Raw genomic sequence first — 17,975 nt, 5'->3', positions numbered from 1 at the left:
AAAGTCCTCTGTCAGTGCCATGTAAATAAAACCGGTGCACCGGAGAAAATTAGGGGTTGATTTCAGACGGGGTCACCAAAACATCAGTAAATCACCAAAAAGAAACAGGAAGGGAAACAAGAAGGAGCAGCAAATTACTTTGAGGCTTTGCATAGGGTGGGGCTCAAGGCTGAAAGAGAGGCTTCGAGTACAATGCGTTCCAAGCCTCGTGTAATAATAAAGAAAAAAACAGTGCTGGCATGCACGCTTGAAATGCATGCAGCCAGGGTGGGAATGATTTTGTAAATGCGCTGTGCAGGGGCGATTAGATAAACCAGCGCTGTGCAGGCCAAAAAAATGTTTTAAGTGCCCCAAAAGCAGATGAAAATAGTACTTTGGAGACGGGAAACTGATAAGTGAGGCACATCAGAGAAACATGATGAAACAGTGTGCTCCAGCCAACAGAAACGGAGGAAAAGTAAGTTGTAAGCACAGGAACCAATGAAAAGCAATGAAAGCAAGGGGTCAGGATGTACGCCCCTTTTAAGATATATTTAATACAAAAAATGTGCAATAAACCTAAAAATTAGTTTCATATTATTAGACCAGAATAGAAGGCCCAGCACTGTCGAGATAAGTCTTGATGTAACATATCTGGCTTTTGTCTCAACAAAGACTAGTGGAAGCCCATATTTTCAGGCCTGTAGCGGTCTGCTGAGAGCTCGTCAATGTTGGTGGCTCTGCATTTCACCTGCGCATTAAGCTAGAGACGCAGAGTCCCTACAGTATAGCTCTGCATCTCAACTGCAGGTTTCCTACAGTCTGCAAAATCAATGTGAGAGGCTTGCGTACTCTGTGAGCCCTCACATTTCTCATTGAGCCTATAACCTTCGCTCCTACTTTGTTGGTTCATTCGTTGTTGAGCTTCCTGGTTCTGAGAGCAGGAATAAATAAGCAGATCCTGGTTCTCTTTCTTGTGTAACCCAGGAACGACCACACAAGCACAGAGCCTCTACTCGGGCATGCAGGGTTTAGATCCTCCTTTCACGTTCAGAAGAGGTTAGGCTTGCGAGTATGGAGAACAGGGACTTATGGCACCTTATGGGTCAGTAACTAGGTACTGTGTAGGTGTCTAGCAACATCTCCTGTTGTTTTAAGCTCACTATGCTTCTGTCAGTTCATCACTTAGGATTTACAATTGTTATATTTTGCCTTCTCGGCTCCTTGCAGCTGCTTCTGCTCTGAACCCCCTCAGCCACTATTCTTTGTTTTCCCTTAGACTATTTTTTCCTGTTAAAGTTATTTTGCTCCATTACCTTTGTGGACTCCTTATCTAGAAGCGTGCTGCTGCCGTTCATCTCAGCAGCACATACTTGGTGTTTGTATCAGCTCCTGTTTCAACCTCAGCAACCACCCAGCGGAATAAGCGCCCTGCCTCTCATCAGGCCAGCAGTCCTAGATTGTCTTCTCAGCCATTTCACGCCAGGCCCAACTATAGGTAGGACTGGGGATAGTACTATTATGTCCTTGCTGAGCATTAGCTATAAGCACCATTGGTGTAATATTGACCATATTTGTAGTATTACAGTCACACTGCTTCTTCGTCTCTCTTGAAGACCTTCGAGCAGTTGTTCTAAGATGATCATTTGGTTGCTATTTGCACAATTCCGAAACAGTTTCTCCAGTGTCTTTTTCCCTTACTCCCTGGTTTCTAACTGATGTTTTATTATTCAATACCCTGGTTCAAACAGGTGGCTGATAGTTTTCTCGGCTCTATTCCTTTTTGGGGAATTACAGTATTAGCCTTAAGTCCCAACAGTCTGCACAAAGGGTGGGCGAACACACTGTGTTTGAATTTATCTTTTTTTCACATCTGGGTTGTGGTTTGTAAAACGAACTAGTTACTTAACTTCAGTAATGCTCTTTTTGTAGATACTCTAACTGCAGATTCCTCACCTTAGAATACTCTCCATGTGTAGAAACGTTTCTTCAGCAGTGCTCCTGCAAATTTCTGCGTGCCTCTAAGTTGGGTACATACTGTTCCAGAAGTGGCAAGCAGTGCCACGCATAATTGCCACTCATGCGCCCTGATGTCACTTCTTATTTCTCTTTCCATGCCATCAGATGCATACAGTGACGAATTGTTGGCACTAGTGTGCTGATCTCTAATTTGTGACTTATAAGCTGTTTGATAGAGGTCACTCCACAGAACTGGGAGGTGGGAAGCAGGTAAGGGGTCTATGGCTGGATAGCGGATCCAACAGAAGGAGCGTTGCTGAAGGGAAGTAACTTGTTCTTCTGATGAATTCTTCCAACTGCAAATTACTCACAATAGAACAGATACTAAAGCAGTACTTCCCAAGGTGAAGGATCTGTGGTGTGGACTGAGACCAAAAAGTCCTTCCCAAGGGATATGGGCATCTAGGCAGTAATGCTTTGTGATTGTATGCATTGACGGCCACGCCAAAGGCTATCAGATGTCAAGAATGGGCACTTTGAGAGCCAATGCAGTGGTAGCAGCCTTGACCCAGGAGGAAAGGGCCCTCAAGCATTCCAGGGGCTAATTTTTGGCCAGTGCATAGCAGATGTTGATGCAGAGGACTATCCTCCACGACATAGTCCTCTTCTGCACAGTCTTCTCTTTTGTCACCCCGTAGAAACCGACAAAAAGCTGATCATTCACAAAGTGTTCCTTGGTACAATCAATGTAAAAGTCTTTTGGGGGTCCAGCTTCTCCTCGTTCGAGGGGTAGGTGCAGCAAAGGACGTATGCAAAGTGATGGACTGCCTTACGTGAACTCATGAAGAAAATGCCCCCTGAGGCCTCAGCACTAACTTGTCCTGGAAAAAGGTGGTGACTCGTGGTTACACTGAAAGTGCTTGGAGTTCACTAATGTGAAGAGCTGACGTAATTGTGGTGAGGAAAACGGTCTTCAAAGTCAGGAGAGACAGAAAGAAACTATGCATTGGCTCAAAAGGTGTCCAGATTAGAACCGAACCATAAAGACCAAGTTAGGGTCCCACTGTAGCATCAGAAACTACTTGGGGGTAACGTGTCAAACATAGATAAACATCATCATAACAGATAATTTAAACAAGGACTGTTAGTTTACAGAAAGGCATGACAAATAACCGCTAATAGTGGCGACTGCAAATCCTTGTTGGGTTAAAGATCAAACAAACAAAAGGATGCCTGCCAGCTCTACTTGGAAGAGACCAATCTTAGGAGTGCCAGCAGGTCACCAATATTTCCCCATACCTGGCATAAATGGATTTTGAGGAAGATAACTTGTGGAAAGAATTTTTTTATTTCTTTATTGATCATTTTAACAAACAGTATCATTGGTATATCAATTATGCATTGCATCATCACATTTACGTCGTTAATGAACTAAAGAACTCTTTAAACCCCTTAACGTAACCGGTGTCGCCAGGTACTATCGTAACCCCAACTCGATCATACCTTATTCTAATATTCTTACCTCAGTGTTCTGGTTGTGGTCACCCATTTCATTTTGTGGTTCTCCCTCACCTCGTGGAAAGATGACATCCATCAGCTCGGGCGGTAGGTCAAATGCAGTCAGTTGCCCCTGCTTAATTTCCACACATGTAGGTGTAGAATGTGCATATTTGAGTGGAGAATCCGGCCACTGTTGCTGAAATGGAAGATCCTCCCAAAGTGGAAGCCTGATCGGAGGACAGATGCTCATGCCTAGAAGTTCCAGGTACCACAGACTCCTGGCCCAATCAAGAGTCATTAGGATGACTTGGGCCCAGTCATTCGTGATCGTTTTCAGAAGTCGAGGCAGGTGTGGTAAGGTATACAGGAGCCCTCTGTTTCATTCTAGATAGAAATCATTGCTTATAAGTATTTTTGCAGAAACTCCAATGCGCAAAACTTTTGACATTGCATGTTCTCGCCGGTAGCAAAAATATCGAGCCAAATTCCGTCCCTCAACGTTTGGAAGAAGCCCTGCACCACCTGATGATGTAGAAGGCACTTGTGATCTGCCAGATGCCACCTGTTCAACTTGTCCCGTCTGGCTTTCAGGGTTTCTGCTATGTGGGTCACAATCGGGTAAATGCCCTGACACTCCAAATAACTCCAGAGGAACAGAGTCTACTGGCACAGCACCAAGGACTCCACTTCAGCGTGTTTGTGCAATACCAAATGGTGCTGTCCGTCAGAACCTACACCAGCCTTCCCTCAGTGGATGACAGGAAGGCCTTCAGAGCCAGACAATTGGTCTAAAGCTCCAACAGATCGATGAAAAGCCAAGCATCTGTAAGAAACCAAAGTACTCTGATCTCCACCTCGCCCCAGATTGCCTCTCCAGCCCAGCAGGGATGTGCCCATCAACATAGTCCGCTCTGGTTAGGAACGGGAGAGAGTCCAACAACTGGAAGAACTTCATTCCACTGCTGCAGATCATGAGCCTTCTCCGAAATCTATATGACATCCGTAAGATTTCATTGATGCTGGACCCCATTGGAAGTTTAGATTCTATAACCCACATATGACACCTGGGTAGCTGACCAGGAGGATGCCGGAGGCTTACAAGTTAATTCTTTGAGCTGTTCTCACCATGATCCAGGACCGAGGCTGAAAACATCGGGATCATCATAGCACAAATGTCCTGCACTTGCGGCAGAGGTAAGGCCCAGAATTGCAATGTGTCCATGACGGCACCAGTGAATGGACAGCTGTGCAAAAACGTCAGTTGAGACACAACTCTAGGAGATTCACTGTCAACTGGAGATGGTCTCTGACTGGTTGTGGCAAGCCAGCCTTCAACAGCTAGCCGTCGAGGTAGAGGAAGACTGGTAAGCCTGACCTCCAAAAATGGGCTGTGAGCACTGCCATCACTTTCGTTAACACCTGAAAGGCATTGTTGAGGCCGAAAGGGCACACAATAAACTGAAAATGCACCAGTCCTATCTTGAACCGCAGGTAACATCTACGGAACTGCAGAATGGGAATGAAAATACATGTCCTGATGGTCAAGGACACCATATAGTTGCCGGGAGTCCAGGGCAGAAAGGCTCTAAGCCAGCATGAACATTTTGAATTTGTTAGTCCATAGGAAGGCATTCATAAGGAGAAGGTCTGAAGATGGGATCCTGCTCGGGCGGTGACGCACAGTCGCCCTATGCCCTGTCACATGCCAGGATACGGCAGAGTAGCCGCCCCCAGTCGCATCCAGTCATCTTCTGATTTACTAGTCAACTTCAAGGAAAAGAACGGGGAGAAGTTAGTTCAACTGAAGTGACGTCTTGTCTTGTGAATGTGAGAGGAGACGTGATTGCACCATTCACTATGCCTCCCGCCTGCTCGAGAATCGAGAGAGGAAACATAGGCCTATGCCCTTGGTACTGTTCTTTTTGTGAGGTTTAATGTTGTGAAGGCTGTAAAATTAAATGATGTAGGCTCTACCTACAATATTTAATTTTACTTTAGCCATGCAAACAAATATTTTAATGAGACTTGCATCAATCACTGCTAATTGCAATCACATGCAGCTTGCCTGGTACACCTGAGACTGGGCACGGGAGCCAGGATTGAACCTATTCGCAGCAGAGGCGCCAAAAACAGGTGGCCTGAACAGGGTGCAAACACAGGCCTGATCCAGAACCGATGCTGCACACATCAGAGCAAATGTAACTGCACGAGAAAGGCATCTGACACCCTAAATTCTACACCTGGATTCACATAATTGATATAATGTGAATTATGGTATTGTAAATTTAAGATCAGGGACAATAAAGGGGAAATGCCTGGTATAGGAAAAACGAAAAGAACACCAAAGGCCTTCCACATGGTGATTCTCACCCAGGAAGTACTTGTAAAGTTACCCAAGTAAAAGGTGTTTTATAGTGAAGATGGGAAGGGTAACACCCCATAGTTCAGTGGAGAGTAGGAGAAAGGGTTTCTCACAATGTTTCACGTGAAGAAAAAGGAAAAGAAAGATGTTTTATGGACAATTGACTGAAATTGTCATCCTTACTTCTGCAGATTGTCCGACCTCTGCTTATGTACTCACTCCTGCACATTTATGTGACTCCTCAAAAATTCGAAAATCTAAATCTAGGGTGGAAACGTACAGGACACAGATTCAATACTTTCTTAAACGTTTGTAAACCGATGGCACAAATACTACCATCTGATGGCCTTCATGAGAAAGGTGTCAGTGTGGACATTACAATGCAGTATGCGATGTTTTTCAGTAGGTTACCGCTATGAATTGTGAAGGGTATTCTAAACTCAGAGGCGAGCCAGGTTCACAGAGTAACCAGACTCTCCGACTCACCAAGGGGACGATGGAAAAAGATGGGGCATGGATAGCTCAGCAGGTCAAGCATTTTAATCCCATCACCCCATTTGGCCCAAATGTGTGACCCTGAGCAAATGACTTGATGTCTCTGGTGTCAAGTTTCTTTGGCTGACAAAATGGAGTAGCCCTGAAGTAAACATGCCAGTATGAAGGAGCATACAGGAGTTATGATTTCATATTTACAAGGGTTTTGGCAAATTCTCTTCATACTGTAGCACGATATTGAAAATGCTCAGATATTGTAGTGTAGATGATATAAATCAGATGAATCTGTAACACATTATCAAATATACCCTAATCCTTGCAGAAAAGCTCAGGCCCTCACTACAAGAGACCTGTAGTTGCCAATGCCCCATTACCAGCGCTATCAGGAATGACCAGATTTGCAAAGTTACAGTGGTCCTTTCATGTTTCCCAGGAGATTTTGGTTGCTGAAACTTAAAGGGCAGAATGTCGAACTACCTTGGGAATCGAAACTAAAATGACCCATTTTCTCTGTAAGTCACCATTCCACAGAAGATTCTCTGGGCTCAGCTTGTAACTTCTAGAGTTAACTACGACCCTATATTGGTAGCTCCTTACGCGGGCCCAGAAACTCCCAGGCCCTCATACGTGTTAGCCAGTGGTATCCCTGGAGTATACAGTACACTGCCTACAGTATTTAATTTTACAGCTTACACATCTCAACATTAAACCCCACAAAAAGAACAGTACCAAGTGCATAGGCCTATCTTTCTTCTCTCGATTCTTGAGGCACTGCGGAAAGTCGGTATGGCTAGTTATGTTTTCGTTTAGTTTTCCCGGGTATGTTTCTCGTGTAGGTTCTAGAGATTATTTCGCCGTTAGTATCTGCAGTTGGAATCAGTTACTTGGAGGAAAAGGATTTGAATAATAATTAACTGTAAGAGGGATATATTTGAAAAGCATTACTGGAGTGATGTGGACATGAATTATGTGAAAAGGGTTTGCCAATAACATCACATCAGGTTCTAAAAAGTGCAGAGTAAGCCAAAGATTGAGTCCTAACAAACATTTTAGGAGTCATAAAAAAATCGCTTCATTCTGATAATCAATTTCCCTGCTGCAAAGACGATAAAGTCATTACAACAAATATTTCGTGTAGGGGGAACCAGATAAAAGTTGTATATGTGAAGTGCTATTTTGGCCAGTGCAAGCAGTTGTGTTAAAATATATGGAGCAAGGATCACAAGCATTTTAATATGCGCTATTTAAGGTCTTTGGTCGGAAATTAAAGCTGTGCTTGGTGCAAACACTGGTTACAAATGTATTATGAAAGCAGGTTTCTGAAGGAGGTGATTGGCGCAAGAATGATTGTGTGTATTTGTTGTATTACATTTTGTTTGTGATGGTGACATATTCTGTTCTTATTTGTGTTGCTGTATGTTTATGCTACATTATTGTAATGTGATGAGATTCCGCAAGGTGGTTGTAACACATTCTTAAATTATTTGAGAAAACTAGAAAAACTGTGGCAGCGAGCTGTCTCTTAAATTAGCACATGTAGTGTGCACTTTACGTAATATGGCCGATGTAGAGATAGTGGAGGGTCTATACAAAGGTTTTCCATGCCAATTGCCCTGAATGAGTGCTTTACATAAGAAAGCCAAGGTATACTACCCGCCCCTAGAGAGGTCAACACCACTTTTAATTCTTCCCTGAAGCTAAACAGCTCAGGGGTACTCCACAGCCGCAGCCAATAAAGCAGCGGACGTATCGAGATAAGGTCCGCAACAGAAAGGATAATTAAATCCATCCTGAGCAGGACTAACGGGGTGTTTTTTGGCAGGGTCAGAATTTGTCTAAGAAACAAACTGTTTTCAGTTACTGCAAGGGCATTATGGGCCTTATGCCCCCACAGTTCCGCCCCATAGAGGGAGGCTGACCTCGCTTGGACCCTATAAATTTCCAATGCTGGGCTTATGTTTTTTAAAACACAGCTTTTTTTGGACTATTAAAATTCCCCCAACTGCCTGGGTCAGTTTTAAGTTAGCCTTATCCATCTGAGGGTCCCACCCCATTTTTTCAGTCAGTGAGAGACCCAAATAATCAAAAATGGGCACCCTTTCCAGGGGACCAGCCTCCATAATTGACCACAAGATTCCGTTTTTTACAAAACTGGGCAAATTTATTTAAAACACGCTGCATACCCATAGCTGACTTTGAAAGCAGCAGGGTATCATCCGCAAACATTAATGCGGGAAACCTAGTATGGGCCAATTTCGGGGAGTCTATATCCTTTGTGGCAAATGTTTTTTTTCAATGTAATTATTTTTAGATAGTACAAAACATGTTTCAGCTGTCATACACAACATGCAAAGTACGCCACACAGCGCTGGAGTGACACCTGAACCAATAATCTCCAAATGCATTAATAAAGGATGTGGGAGACCATAATCCCTTAGAGAGTCACTCTGGTGAAGTGATCGGAGAAACCTGCGGTAAATTAGGATGCTAAATCAGTCAAGGAGAAAATATTAATAGCATCTCCTGGCATACATGAAAGCATCTGTCAAGAAGGAAACATAAAACAAATGAGGTGGTCTTTCCTGTGATTTCGTGCCAACCCAAAGCAAAATAAGGTCCCAGTCAGTTACTAGCTTCTAATCTTCAGGCGAGATGAAGTGATGAGAGTCGTGGAGCCAACTTGTAAAGTTATGACCTCAAATTCACAAGTGAAATCTGTGATTTCCCACATATGGCAATGGCCCTTTAAGACATTAAAAGAGCCTAATCTGCAAGCGTTTCTGTATTTTGCTCAAATGAATATCAATTACCAGGCCAGTCCGATTTGTGTGATGGTAACAGCCAACCGTGCTGTCTTATTGGCTGACTCCGCTGTGGGCGGTCCTTTGTATCAATAGGCACCATATGTTACCAGGGAGTCACTGATCACTAAAAAGGACCTCAGCAATTGATCTATCCTCCAGTGAGATCAAAGTAATATAATTCAGGTGTCAGACTGGAGTTGTGTGGCTATATAATATGCCTCGAAATCAGGAGCAATGGAGTCCCCTCTCCCCAGTGGGCAGCTACAATTTAGATAGAGCACCTCTTATGTCTACCATTAGCCCAAATCAAGTCCTCCAATACTGACAAAAGAATCGTGCTGTATCACTGGGACGGTGAAGAAATACTATAATAATCGGGGTAAAATACTTTTTGCCCACGCCACTCTATCCAAAGGGAGAGGGGTAGTTCATTTTTCTTCTTCCAAGAAGCCTTCAGAGATTCTTGTATTTGCTAAGGCCCTATCCAGGTCACCTGAAATTATATCTGGTTGCTTTCTGTTAATATAGACTTCTAGGTAGCTATTTGACTGTAAGAACAGTTCAAGTCACCAGGGCCATATTTATCATTTTATCACACAACAAGCAACCTCGTTGCATTGCACTGCGCTGCTTGAAAGGGCCAGAATGCGCTGTATTTAACATTATGCAGCACATCCCTGTCCCTCACTTTTGGATGCCTCGTGGTGCAAGGGTGCCTGAGTTGTAGGCAGGCACTGTTTTTGTGCGGAAAGGGACCACTTCCTGCACAAAAACAATCCTCAAAGACACATTTCTCACACATAGAAAGAGGAAAAGACGAGGAGAAATGAAGATATTTCTCCTCGTTACACCTCACCTGGGAAGGTATTGCATTTTAATACATACCCAGGTCTACCACTAATAATGCATCTGGGAATGACCCAAAATCCATGGGTGGGTGCGTGGGAACACCCATATTCCACCCACAGAATTCCGCCCTGGGGTAGAGTAATGCAAGGCAGTGGTTTACACTGCCTTGCGTTACTCCAGATTTATCAAGCCATGCAGGGTCAGGCGAGGTGACCTTGCGTGGCTTGATAAATCTCACTTGCAAGGTACAAGGGTGACACAAAACCTTGATAAATCTGGCCGCCTGTGTTTAATTCAGCTGGTTTCCATACCACTAGGCCCAATTATTTCTTTCCAGTCTTAAGCTAGACACTTTGCCAAAGCCCTCATGTGCCTCTAATTCCAATGGAAGGTCAGGCTGCCCATGTCAGACATAGAACGGGAAATCATCTCCGTATAATGAAATGGTGCACGATTATCCACCAAATGTAGGTTAATCTGATCATCATTCTGTCGCATAAGATTTGTAAAGGGCTCCATTGCTAAAGACGGGGGCGAGGGGCATCTTAGTCTGGTCCATCTATCTGCCTTTGATGAGATTCTAGTTGTCCAGTCCCTAGATGGGTAGGAAGAGGATCACTTTACCAAATCCTAAACATTGTAGGACCTGGGAAAGATTGTTGCAATTAAGCAAATGTAACGCCTTTTCTACGTTGATGGATATAACTGTGGCATAAACCCAGTTTGCAGGTGTTTGATCTGAAACATAGTAAAGCCTCCGTAGATTAGCCACAGTGGTATGGTGTGGGACTAAGCCACACTGGCCTGTGTGGATAAAAGAGCTTGTAGCCTATTGAAGAGGGTCTTACAAAGAATGCTATTGTTCAAATTCAATATGGACAAGGGATGGTAAGAGGACATGTCTGAGTGGTCCGCACCCAGTTTTGGTATCATTGTAGCGATTGCCTCTTTGATGGTGGGAGGGAGTCTGCCTGCATTATGAGTCTCCAGATACAACGGACATAAGTGCGGTGCCAATATTGATTGCTAGGCTTCGTAAACGTCCAAAGGCATACCATCACTACCAGAAATCTTACCAGTTGCCAGCCGATATAATGTTGCTTTAATCTTGATTAATAATGGTGGAATGTTGAAGGTGATGGATTCTTCCTGCTCTAAATTGGGATGGGCAGCAAGTCATATACACTTGTTATATTGTTCCTAGGCAAGGGTCTCGGCTGAGGTGTATGCATTTCCATAATACGATGCAAACTATGAAATTATGCCAGCTCAGAACCTAAAATATGTTCCTATGAGAGTCTAACTGCTGTTCTGGGTGAACGGGCAGTCATGGACTGAGATAGCAGTGCTAAAAACCTGCATGACTTCTCTCTCTGATAACCATTAGAAATCAATCTGGTAATCCTCTCTGAATGTCATTTATTAAGTAAAATTGTGCCCTTTGAATGGGAGTCAGCAAGAGCCTTTTCAAATTGTCGCCGTTCTGTTTCTCAGGAATACAGTTGCTTGTGGCATGACTGACGAACCCATGTGGAAGTGCAAATGCTGTCGCCCCTGAAACAGACATTGATGGCGTCCTACTATCTGACTGTCATTAATAGAGCCCGCATTTACGTGAAAGCAGGTAGTAATTGCTTTTGCATTGGTGCATTTATAGATAACATTGTAAACGGCTGAGAGTTGAAAACGCCAAGTGGAATGCATGTGAGCGAAGCACCCTGCTGTAGCATCAATTACAATAGATCAAGGTCTAATATCATTTGGGCAACATATTCAATACCAAAAACCATGTTGAGGATCTGTATTCTGGCAATGAACAAATCAACGCAGGTATTGAGTGTGTAATGCTGAAAATTAAGAATATTACCCAATAGTGGGATAAACTGCTCTCTAGAGCTCAACCAACGTCCATGTTGACACCCAGTCAGCTAACGCTTCTGTTGTCATCCAAGTCTGGGCTCCTGTTAAAGGGGGCTGTGACATGTCTAAGGCAACATTTGGAGCCCTATTAAAGTCCCCTGCCAAACGTAGGGGCTCATGGTCTATTGACGCCAACACAGTGGATGTCTAAAAAGAGAATCTGACCTTGATTAGGTGCGTAGAGGCCTAACACATGAAGCACCATACCATCAAGCTGAGCTGGGACAAGAACGCACAGTCTTTTTGGGGTCAATCCATTGCTTTACAAGGACAAATGGAACCCCAGGTTTCACCCGCAACAAGATGCCCCTGGTGTAGGCTTAATAAGTTGAGCAAAACAGCTGGTTCTTACATCTATGTTTGAGTTTGATAGGTGGGTGTCTTGAGAGACAGCAAAATGTGTCCTAAACCATCTAAGAAAGGAATATACTTGATATCTCTTGATGCAGTTACGTAACCCATGGACATTCCAAATAACAAAATTGTATCTATCCATGCAGATGGTTGTGCTCGAAACCTACTGAAAGCCACATGTGTCAGTCTTATGATAGATGACTAAACGTTGGTGCAATTGACATAGTACCATGAGTATATTGGAACCCAATGGATATCAAAAGACCGCTGTGACAAACAAATGTAGGTCGTTCTACTCTTGCTGGATGTTGGTACTCTTGCAACATGAGAAGGAATAGTAACATAAAAAAAAAAATAACCTTTATGGACTCCTCCCCCAGTGCCAGCTTTAGAACTACCATAAGCCCAAAGTCTATGAATGTGCACTTTCAAACTCCATGTTAAAGCTCTTACAAAACATCAGCCTTATCATCCCACATGGTGTAGTTGAAGCAGGATAAGGGTTGAACTATGGCTGCTGCTTGTCACCAAGAAAAAACGAAAGTTGTTACTGACTCATTACAAAGTCTTGAGAGTCAACGGAATGAGTAAAACAGACAGCATGAACAGTTATTCCAATCAATCAGAAAGATGTAACCTAGTGAGTCCTTACCGTTTCCATCCAACAGACCGCAAATAAGTAATTTGCAATTGTCTCTGTTGTGTGGGAAACCAACTACTTGAAAACTGGCTCCTCGTGACTGGACTTTGACCAGGAGAACACTGTTGGAAATTGAGGTCTCATAGAGCTGCCGTGGCAGGTAGCCACGTCTGAAGAGTTATTCAGTTAGAAGATTGCATTACAACAGTCCATGTTAATTTTGACCATATCCCTTGGAAAAGAAGATAGAATTTTACGTTTCACAACTTGCTATCAAATCTGAAAGAGTGATAAACAACCTCTTAATCTTAGCCCAACCAAATTGTGTGTTTTGAAAAGGGGCACATTAAAAACCGTGTGCTCCTGAGTTCACCAGGATAAGGATGCCAAAGCCATCGCTTGAGAATAAGCCATGTCTAGTAAAATTTGAAACAACTGTTGCCCCTAGCCAGAACGGACCTTGAAAATACTCTTTTTTTTTTTATGGCTACCCCAGTTTCACTCACTCACCCTTTCTAAAGCTGTTGTTTATTTAGTAGCCCGATGGATATCTGGTCCAAGAAAATTAACTACATAGTGGATGTCAGTATGACTAGGTTTTCTTTCATATACTCGGTTGCGATTTGCAATCTTTACTCTTTGAGGAACAAGTTATGTTCTTTTTCTTTTCCAAAGGGATCTGGTTAGCTGCTTTCCAGCTTACATGTTAACCAGAACGTAAATATACACCCACTTGTTTGAATAAAGATTCAAACAAAATAGTCATAATATGATTGGATTTTATTTAAATAAAGTCCCGAGGATTATGGATAGTAATTCAAGTGTCGCAATTGGTTGATATGCTGCCATTATATCCCTATATTATTACTGGCTAGCAGGTGTCATTTCAGAATATTGCCACACAAACTCAGTTTATCTAGGGAAATGATGTGCCTAGCCAGGTTACAGAAACAAGAGTGGTCTAGATAGAAAATGTGCATGCACAGAACAATAGCGCTGGTTAGATTTTGTTATGCTAAAATGTTTAGCAGTAAGATCTGCTTTTACTTAATACAGTGAAAAAAGTTCTTACCTTAAGTGATGTTTCCTGTATATTATTTACCATATAGCATATCCCAAGGCTTTTTAAAAGGCCATGACATATTTCTAAGTATGCAGTGTGGTCACCAGGTGACATCACAGTGACTTTAGAAGTGGAAATAACACCACAGCTCCAACAAGACCCCATCTATATTCATAACTTAATTTCAAAGACAAGATGGAGCATTAGAAAAAAAATTCTTACCAGGGACTACCAACATACAATTCACAATGCTCAGAAATTGGTGGTTGAGGTCAATCCAAGAATGTGCTGTATAATGTATTTAACTCACTCATCTAAGGCAGGAGTAATCATTGTAGGTCCAGAAGAAATGGCTGCATATTACATTTTCAGGAGTATTACATACTATGTAAATAATGTAGTGTAACAGTATGTGCATTTATCCATGTGAATTGCAGAAAAATCAGACATCAATCCAGCAGACACCGGTGCTCCAAGATGGTAATTAACCTGGAAATATATCTGAGGAGGAATTTCAGCTTCATGTTTAGCCTCCATAGCCAACCAGAAGTGCATCATAAAAGTGAAACTGAGGAACCAGTCACTGTAAGTGAAATGTCAGAAATAGACATCTTTTCAGCAGGGAAGTGGAGGAAGTTGGAGCTGGCAAGCAAAGTTTGAGCCCTTGTCCAGGGAGCACTACTCCCTTCCGGGGCTCTTTCTAGTGAACTGACGAGACAATATGATGCACTAAAAAAAAAAACATGACAAAAAGTAATTTGATATGCTTCTACCCAGCCCTCTTCCCACCTGATGGTCAAAACGTTGTAAACAGTCGTCCATCCATGAGAGCTGAGACAGGAGGAAGCTCTTTATTAGGCCAGTGCATGATATTACGCTCTACTTGCAGAGGTTTTCCCACTCTGCATAGCGGAGTTCTGAAGAACTTCGCTCCACATATCGAAGCAGAGTTTTTTCCTCGCTCACACTCGGCAACATTAAGTTGGCGAGTGTGAGTCAGGAAAACCTTAATCCACATCACCTCCTGGCGAGATCTCTCAATGCGGGCGGTTGCAGATGGTGGCTACAGCTTGCATTGAGAAAACCTCCGTTCATGTTGAGGAAGTTGCCACTCGAGTAGAACATCTATTCGAGTGGCTGAAAGAAGCAGTACCCTCTTGCACTGCGCACAGTGCCGTTCGTGCTGATTTTCCAGCACAGGACAATCAGCGTGGCTGGTGCAACATAATGCATTCTGCCGCTTTTGGAACTCCGCTTAGCGCAGTTTCGTTTTTTGGTCACTTCACTCCGCGAACTCCACCCAAGCCTACTCTTTATGTGGCTTGTGTTGACCAAAAGTCACTTTTGGATGCTGTTGATCTTACTTCACACATACAACATGCACATGTTTACCTGGTCCAGAATTTCTAGAATTAACTTTGAATGTCAATTATTAATATATTACACCAAGTGCTGGCTCTCAAAGCCTGACCCCAAAGTCTGGCTAGTTCTGTTGTAATAGGGCTTCACTAAGAAGAGAAAATTATATTTCACAGAACAAAGTGCCTGAGACATGGTGAGAAGGGACTACAGGCGAGGTCGAAATCTATGTGTATAAAAAAGAAAAATAGGGAGGGGAAGAGGGGTAAAGACCAAAGCCAAATACATTTATTCCAGAGCTTTTCCTAGACTAAGGCAGAGAAGCAAGGGTTTGTCCTGCTTTTGTTTTTTTCACATTTAAAACTATACTTGAGTTTTCTTCATATAAGTTCCCAGAACCTATCGGTCTGATTCGCAAAAAAGAACTTGCAAAAGTAATTGTAACCACCAGGGACAAACAGTTCATGCACTATGCTAGGTCCAATTAAAAAAACCACAATTAAAAAACCACAAGAAACACAAATCACTTGTTTCGTACAATGTCCACCCAGAAAGTCTAACATCCACAAATTAGAAAACAGTGGATACATCCACGTGCTGGCCAAAAACAAGCAGTGCAATTTATGGTTTACTGCAACAAAACACATGCGGCTTAATTCACTAAGCGGAATCACCCAATTAGCTCCTGTATTTCCTGGTAATAAAGGCAAAATAATGCTACAAAGGAAGAAAATGTGAATGGCCAAATTAAGAAAAAAAATGTTTTGTAAGTGCAGGAAAATCATTGTTGCTTTGTGTTGGTAAGTGTATTGCACAGATGGCTTAAAGCAAGACATGAAACCAAAATACTCTTTGTTGCTGTGAATAACAGATATTTGAGTTTGCACCGTAACAGATGCATAATGTTGTCAGGTATCCCGATGCTAATAGAGAAGAATTCGTAAAATAGGCACGCAAAACGTAGGTGTAGATTCAAATTCCCAAATTGATACACTTTTTTTTAATTGGCCTCTCCGTCTTCACCCATGATTGATATATTAAAAGAATCATCGGTCCAGTGTGCCTAATATAATACAGGGGGGGGCCAATAGGCCCCCACGCAAGCATGGCGGGGCCCGGTCCCTCCCACAACCCGTCCCCTTCGGGGCCGCGTTCCTCGCCCCCTCGCCCCCTCGCCCCGGAGGTACTGGTGTGCTTCCGGGGCGGGGGGGCGGGGTCGCGGCGGCGAAGGGGTTAAGAGCCTGGGGAGCGCGGGAAGCGGCCTCTTTGTGCCCGCGCTCCCCAGGCTCGCTCCTCGCCCCACCGTGGGGCCGTTTAATTTTCTTCTTTCTTTTGCAGGTATTGCAGGTTCCTGTGTCGCCTGAATTTTCCCAGGAGCCCAGCAGACCGCCGCGTTGGATCAGAGCGTTGCGAATTGATCGCTGCGGAGGACTCGGTTTTGAAGAAACACAGACCGGCGCCTGTCGAATAGGAAGCGGGAGACCTTGTCGGGTGATCTTGGAGCCGTTGCTGCTGCCGAGCGGTTGCTGCTGGAAGGCGGGAGAACGCGGGACAAAGAGTGAGAGGCGTCACACAGCCGTGCGGTGGAGACCGTTGAAGGAGAGGCAGAACACGAGGTATTTTGCGGGGCGGGGGCAGCGGCAGGAAGGCTTAGCGCACGTCGGGGAAAGCCGGTTTGTAAACGACCCATCACAGCGGTGCAAGTGCTGGGGAAGTTAGTTGGTGAATTTGAAGGAAATGATAAGGAAGGTTTAGCGACCTTATTGAGTGCATTCTTGTCGATTTGCCGGTTTGCCTGCCGTTTTGCTCACGATATTTAACTGCCGGTTTGCCTGCCTTGTTCGCTCACGATATTTAACTGTTACCATAGGCTTAGCGACCTGAGTGATTGCATGCCTGTTTCCCTGCCCTATTGCTAACAGCAGTTACCATTGACGATAATAGTGTCTACTGTGCTCGAAATTGGCGGTGCATATTTTGTGTGAAATGTGTATGTAACAACAGGGACAGCTGAGGCGGAGGGTGCACGAGAGAGCAAGGAGGCTTGCCTTTATTGACTAGTCACTTATTTACTGGCTAATGAGGTACATGCTTTGAGATGTGTATTGTATTTACGATTTAAATAGGTTAGGCAGGGTATGTACAAAGTTTGATTTCTTGTCAAAGCACTCAGGACAAACATTTTAATTTTGCTGTTATCATACAAGGACGTGACTTAGCTACAAGATACAGGTTGCAAGGGTATATACGTAATCTGGATGTTTAACCATTGGAATTAAGGTTGTTTCACTCAAATATAGGCTGGACGTGGCCCGTCTACCGCAATTGGAAAGCTAACGAAATTTCTATTTCAGGACAACAAGACTAGGATCTCGGTCTGTATTGGACGGGAACGAACCTAGGCCTTTGGTCCACGTATCCCAGCTCGGGCACCGTCAACTGGGTCAGGTACGGAGCACGGTGTGCTCATAAATATGTCTCAAAGAAGGGGGCGTGTCAATCCAAATGTGGGTGTAATGTTACAAAAAATGATGCGCAGAATGTCTGCAATGGATAAGAGACTGGGGAAGGTTGATAAAATGGATAAGGCTTTAGCGGTTCTAGGGGCCAAAGTAGATGCCCAGGCCGGTCCATCTGGTAGACCCAAGCGGACGATAGTACCGCCCAAGCCAAGGGGCGTTTTTGTGTCAC

This window comes from Lissotriton helveticus, chromosome 4_1 (genome assembly GCF_964261635.1).
Source record: "Lissotriton helveticus chromosome 4_1, aLisHel1.1, whole genome shotgun sequence".
Lineage (NCBI taxonomy): Eukaryota > Metazoa > Chordata > Amphibia > Caudata > Salamandridae > Lissotriton > Lissotriton helveticus.
This window is presented reverse-complemented; position numbering follows the sequence as displayed.